Raw genomic sequence first — 6,326 nt, 5'->3', positions numbered from 1 at the left:
CTTCCTTCCTTCCTTCCTTCCTTCCTTCCTTCCTTCCTTCCTTCCTTTCTTCCTTCTTTCTTTCTTCCTTCTTCCCTCCCTTCCTCCCTCCCTTCCTTCATTCCACCCACAACTCTTCCTGAGGAATGAGAGTTGGAGAAACAGTGATAATTATCTCTTTTCCCAGGGTTTAAGCTAGACTCTGGGAGAAGGGATGGGACACAACTATCCCAGTACAACTAGACCCAATCATGAGTGAATTTCAAGAAACTCATCCAGTTACTTAATGCAAATAAAGGATAATGCTTCTAAGATGTGATGTGTGAGGGCCTGGACTTAGTCATGGGGTGCTGAGTCTTGGTCCTCATGTTTCATATGAATTTTTCCCAACCTTCTTAACCCTGTTCCCTCTCTTGGTAGTTGCTTTCAAGCAGTGGCTTCCTCAAAGCATCAGTTCATATTTTCTCCCCTTAGGAGACCAGTTTCACAGAAAAGAACTCCTAGTTATGATTCTGCCTGGCAAAAAAACTAATGTCAGCCTCAGAAATTCTGAGTGGTGCCTGGAATCCAAAGAGGTAAATTTCAGCTCAATAAAAGGAATAGCTTCCTAGTATAAGGAACTGCCCTGTTTTTATATGAAAAATTTGGTTACTGAGATAGGGAAAAAACAAGTGGTTTAAGGAATAATGATGCAAATCAATATATTAAGAAAGGCTCTCAGATAAAAGATGAAGAGTATCACAATTCATTATGAAGATCAGATAGAGAATTGTCCTTCCCAAGAATGTAGTGAGAGGACCTATTTGAATATAGAGCAGGGATTTAGGTCATGATGTCAATACTGAATTGTGGTCTATCAGCTCATCTGCACGTTTATATTTTGAAAGCTTTTGAGGATATAACAGATAAAGTCATAAATCAAATAACTAGACACTAGAGGATGATTATAGAACTATTGGGTTCATAACTAATGGGAACATAGATTTCTTGAGTTTTACTTCATGTGATAAAGATGAGTCACCAAACATGAGAAGCTTCTGATTCAAGACATTAGACTTAGGAAGAAGCGTGGGAGGGGCAGTTTTGAGAAGAAACTATAGGGAGAGGTAGCCAGAAAAGAAAGAAGTAGGGAGAAGCCTGATATCTCTTCACATAGCAGCAGGTCTTAACTCTTTCCAATGAACTACCAGGAAACTTCTTCAGTCAATAAAGCAAAACAGAGGCACTCTTCCAACCAGCAAGTAAGTTCCCAACAAAGCAGTGGAGGAGTCAACTGTCTCAACTGGAAACCTTCCATGTCTTGTCTCTGACTTCTTGGGACTCCTCCTGCATTAAGTTTATTTCTCTTGCATCTGCCTTCAAACAGGTTCTTTTAATATATTTATTTGAGGGGAAGTTCTGTATCTGGTCCTCAGAAGATTTTATGTCTCTTCTCAGCATTCTATCTGATACAAGTGAATTATATCACTTTAAAAAGAAATTCAAATTTTTTCTTTGCCTCTTTCAGCAACCTGACTGTTTACATATAAAAAGAGCAGTGTCTTACACTATCAGTTGCAGGCATCTTAGAGTGGTATAAGCTTCCCTGGGAGGTGGTGTAGCATCAATGCCATATTCACAGTGCCTACAACAGCTATGGATATGTTGCATAATGCTGAATTGCAAAATATAACAGACTCTCTACATGTAAGACAGAACCAAAACATTTATTCAAACACAAGAAAGCTGAATCCCAATACCAGAAAGCCAGATCCATCACAGCAACAAAGAAATCTATACACAATAACAATGCAGAGGGCACCACCATCCGCAAGCCTTCCCCCTGCTAGGGCCTTCCCTAACACTAACAGTTTGTTGCCTGCTTCCTTTCTCTCCTTCAGCTCTAACTGCTCTTATCAACTTCCTCTGGGCTCTGCTTCAGCTCTGCCTCTTCCTGTTTCACTCTTCCTGCTCCACTCCTTCCTGCTCCACCTGCTTGGAAAGGTCCTCCCACCACAGACTCATGTGACTCAGTCTTCCTTGTGACTCAAGCAGGTCACACGTGCCTATCAATGGATGGAAAAGATCATCCTATTAAGCAAAAATACATTTATAATACAGGTTGTCATATTCCCATTATTGAAGGACTCCAGGCAGAAAATGGATGACCACTTGGTAGGGATATTGTAAAAGGGATTTCTGCTCAGGTATGGATTGGACCTAAATTCTAACTCTGAGATTCTGTGATGTGTGTGTGTGTGTGTGTGTGTGTGTGTGTGTGTGTGTGTGTGATGTATCCCTTTAGCAATTTGGTTAAGCCTATGGATTCTTGACGTACTAAATTTCAATTTAGGTTAATGAAAATAAAGATATAATTTTCCCATTCAGATTCCAGGCCCTCTGAAATTGGTTCATGAGCCTCTAGGGCTTCTCTTCTAGAAGGAGATTTGCCCTTATTGTGGAAAGTGCTGAGAAAATGAGTTCCTCAATAGAAATGCCTTCAAATTTGGGTCAACCATTCTATCAACTACTAATTGTATTAGGCAAGATAGGTTTCAAAATAGTGAATATCAAGACTTAGAAGAAATTAGTGTAGTAGAAAGAACCCTGGATTTGCAGTTGGAAGAACTGTGTGCAAATCCTGATTCTATCATTTAATGACTTCATAACCTTGAAAAAGTCCTTGAACCTATCTGAGTCTCAGTTTCTTCCCTTATAAAATAAAGTGGTCAGACTAAATTACCTCCAAAGTGCTTTCCAGTTCTAAATCCTATGATTACTAGACTTTGCTTACCTGAGCCAAAGTATACCTGGCAGCTATGGGTCAAGAGAGGCAAAGAATTTTGTTTGTTTGACTGAAATTTCTTCAATTAGATGAAGTACAGGAATGTTTAGTCCTTTATTGTACTAGAAGTGATAGTGCCTCCCTAAAAGTTGGCTTGTGAATCTAAAACCTGGCTTTTTGTTATTGTTCTTCCTGCTGATAATGGACCCAAATAAGTAGCCTTTGCATTATATTCTAAGAATGGCCTAACACCATGGGAGAAAGTTCAGAGGAACAGTATTGGCCTTTGTTATCTGAGTCACAGTTGCTGGAGCAGAAACAAAGAAGCCAGTGAGGATGCTAAAAAAATAAAGAAAGATATTGAGAAGTTGGCGTACCTGCAGCGCTAGAGCATTAGGGCTATAATCTCCCTCCATAAAATATGAAAACCTCCCGCAATTATAGGGAGGTTTTCAGCTGATATGTAAACAGTAATAGAGACAAGGAATGTGATTTGCCCACTGTTCATTGAAGCCTAAAATGAAAATCCTGCAGAAAATAAACTCTTCAAGACACCTACAGGGGGAATATGCCAAGTGCTGTCTTTAGAATACAGCCTGTCATTTTAGGAATCATGACCATTTTGCCTGTCCCTGGTTAGATTTGCTTACCTACAAGATGTCTTCAAAACCTGTTTAAATAAAAAATACATTTGAACAGAAGATGGTGTTTGTTGTCTCTGAGGGGTAGCAGAATTAGGATGGGGATAGAAGCCTTCAGGGAATCAGCAAGAAACTTTTATTGAGTGTCAGTTAGGTTTGAGGCTTTATCCTAGGTCCAGGGAACACAAAGATGTATAAGGCAAGGTCTCCAGCCTCAAAGAAGTTATAATTTAGTTGAGGGGATGGTAGGCAGTGGGATAGTAAAAGCAGCAACATACCTGGCATTAGAAGATGGAAGTCTGAGGCTAAGCTTAGTCACTTTCTAGCCCTGGGTCCTCAAGCAAACCACTTCTCCTTTCTGCCTTAGTTGTCTCATATGTAAAATATAGCATTCAGACTGGATAATCTGTAAAATCCTTTCTAGGTCTCTAATTATCTTAATAGGAAACGATAGCCTACAAGTCCAAGAAGTGATAGGGACAGTAAGTGCTATGAAGAATTAGAGGGAGAATCTCAAGCTATCATAGAGATCATCTAGTCCAGGTCCTATTTTACAGATGAGGAAACTCAGTCCTTGAAAGGGGAAACCACATACCTAAGATGACATACTTACCGAGTAGCAAAATCCACAGCTTTTGACTTCAAATCCAGTGTTCTTTCCAATGTGTCAGAATGAGCTCATGATGCATAGTCCACGGACGGGGTCAGATACATTCTCTTACCAAGGTATATGTCCATCCCAGTGGAGCCGGAACACATGTTCCAGGCATTTACCCTTGTTACATCTTTGCAACTCTTCTCATAATTGTTGCCTGGAGCATCTGTGAAACCTTCTCAGGGGAAGTAGAATTGAATTGTATTTTGAAGTGTATGGAGGACTTAGATAAGGGAGAGGGCTATAGAATCATAGCATTTTGCTGCAGGCCATGATAAAAAGAATGGTGGATACATTAGGAAGCAAAGGCAGATCTATTCTGAAACCTACAAAGCATATTCCCAGAAAATTTTGCTTTGCTCTAAGCAGAGGGGTTTTGCAGGCATGAGAACCTCTGACACTTTGACTTTGTCTTCCTATAGAGATTGTGGTATCTCTTTGAGAACACAGAAGATAATCCTAGTATTTGTTTACTTGGTGACTCATTAACACCTTGTTGAGTTGGAGTGATTAAGTCTCATCTGTTAGGGATGAATTATTTAACATGCTCTAATGTGACTACCCTAAAAACCCCAACTCCCAATCACACTGAGAAGTAAGGTCCCCAGAGCTTTCCCCTCAAGTATGTAGGGTTAACTCTGAGGAGGTGGAAGGTATCTTTCTAATACAATATTACTCATGAGCTCCCACTGGTGTAATTCCTGCCATAATTACAAGTGATATCTATTAATCATTCAGACAGTTTTAGAAAGGGGTATTTACTAAGGCATTATGGTAAAAGTAGTTGGTTCAAAACATTCTCCCTATCCCAAAGAAAAGACAGTTGGGACACACTTTCCCATAAGTACATATAGAGATCAAAAGAAAGTGAACTCCAACTGAGAGAACATATGTGGCAAAAAGGTAAGTCAAAGCTCCAAGAAGTCTTTTTGTTGGATGCTCCCCTTAGGTATGTAGTAGTTTTCTGCTAGGCTCTTTGTAGTGTGGTGAGCCTGAATCCAATCTATCCTGGCTCCTGTTGCAGCCTTTCAGCTACACTAGAAATGAGGCTAAGATGATGGGAAGATGTAAAACCAAGCATGAGCAGCTTTCTAGAGGACTGCTGCTGTGAACAGCTTCAAAGTTCTGATTACACAGTATAGTGAACTCTCTATTCAGTAACAAACTAAGACAAAACATTCACAGAAATCAAAGTACAGTATTCACAATGTTATGGCATAACCACTTATTACTAAAATGGCCACATAGTTTTCACCAAAGTAGTCACATAGTTTTAAACAAATTACTTTCATTTAGTAACTCAATTATTTAGTAAGTCCTTAATTCAATCACAAAATACAAAGGTCAAGGTTTTCCACCCCTAGGTCACATTGTCTTAATCTCTTCAATCAAAAAGTCTTCTTTCTTCTTAATTGGAGAAGTCCTTAACTCAATGATCTAAATATAAAGATCAAAGTTTTCCATCCCTAAGCCACAGTAAATCATGATCAGAAGATCATGTTTGTATTAAATCAATTTAAAAAAGAAAACCAGTTTGCATTAAATACCCAAGGAGAGGTCTTTTCATCTTGATTCAAGGCAGGCCCTCGTCTTCCATGGTTCTTCTTCCATGGTCCCAGCTCCTGCCCAAATCTATCCAACTGTCACCTGAATTCAAAGGCAGACAGCTCTCAGTTCCTTGTCCAGTTCCTTTTGTAGTTCCTGTTCCATATTGAAGCTCATTGTGTCTAGTCCACCTCAAGTCCTTCACAGTTTCTGTTCCTGGGAAGACAAAGCTTAACAAAGCCACCATAACATTTATACACATTGCCGGCACCATCATCAATGCACTATCTACCTGTGAAATCAACTCAGACCCACCAGCAAGGTCTGAGAACTCAACAAAAATCATCCCTATAGTCCCGGAACCTCTGAAAGCATCAGTAAGATCCTCCTTCAGGATTTCTGTAAACATACAACAAGAAAATCCTCTTTCAGGGCTTCTGAACCAGCAGCAAGGTCCCAGGGCTTCTGTTAACAACAACAACAACATCTTCTATCAACAGACAAATCTGACAAAGTAACATCAAAACAGATAGACAAAGTACCAGCACCACAGCCATGCTTCCTCCCAGTTCTCCTCTCTTTGCATTTCTCAGTTCATTTCAATTCTCTTCTCAGTCCTCAGCTCTCTGTTCTCCATTCTGCCACCACAAGTTCTGTTCTCCATTTTGTTCTTAATTCTTAGCAGTTCTCAGGATCCTAGCAGCTCTCTCTCTCTCTCTCTCTCTCTCTCTCTCTCTCTCTC

Source organism: Petaurus breviceps, unplaced genomic scaffold (genome assembly GCF_028583685.1).
Source record: "Petaurus breviceps papuanus isolate PSGF00001 unplaced genomic scaffold, PetGlider_PUasm1.0 90845, whole genome shotgun sequence".
Classification (NCBI taxonomy): Eukaryota; Metazoa; Chordata; class Mammalia; order Diprotodontia; family Petauridae; genus Petaurus; species Petaurus breviceps.
Note: the sequence above shows the minus strand (reverse complement) of the source record.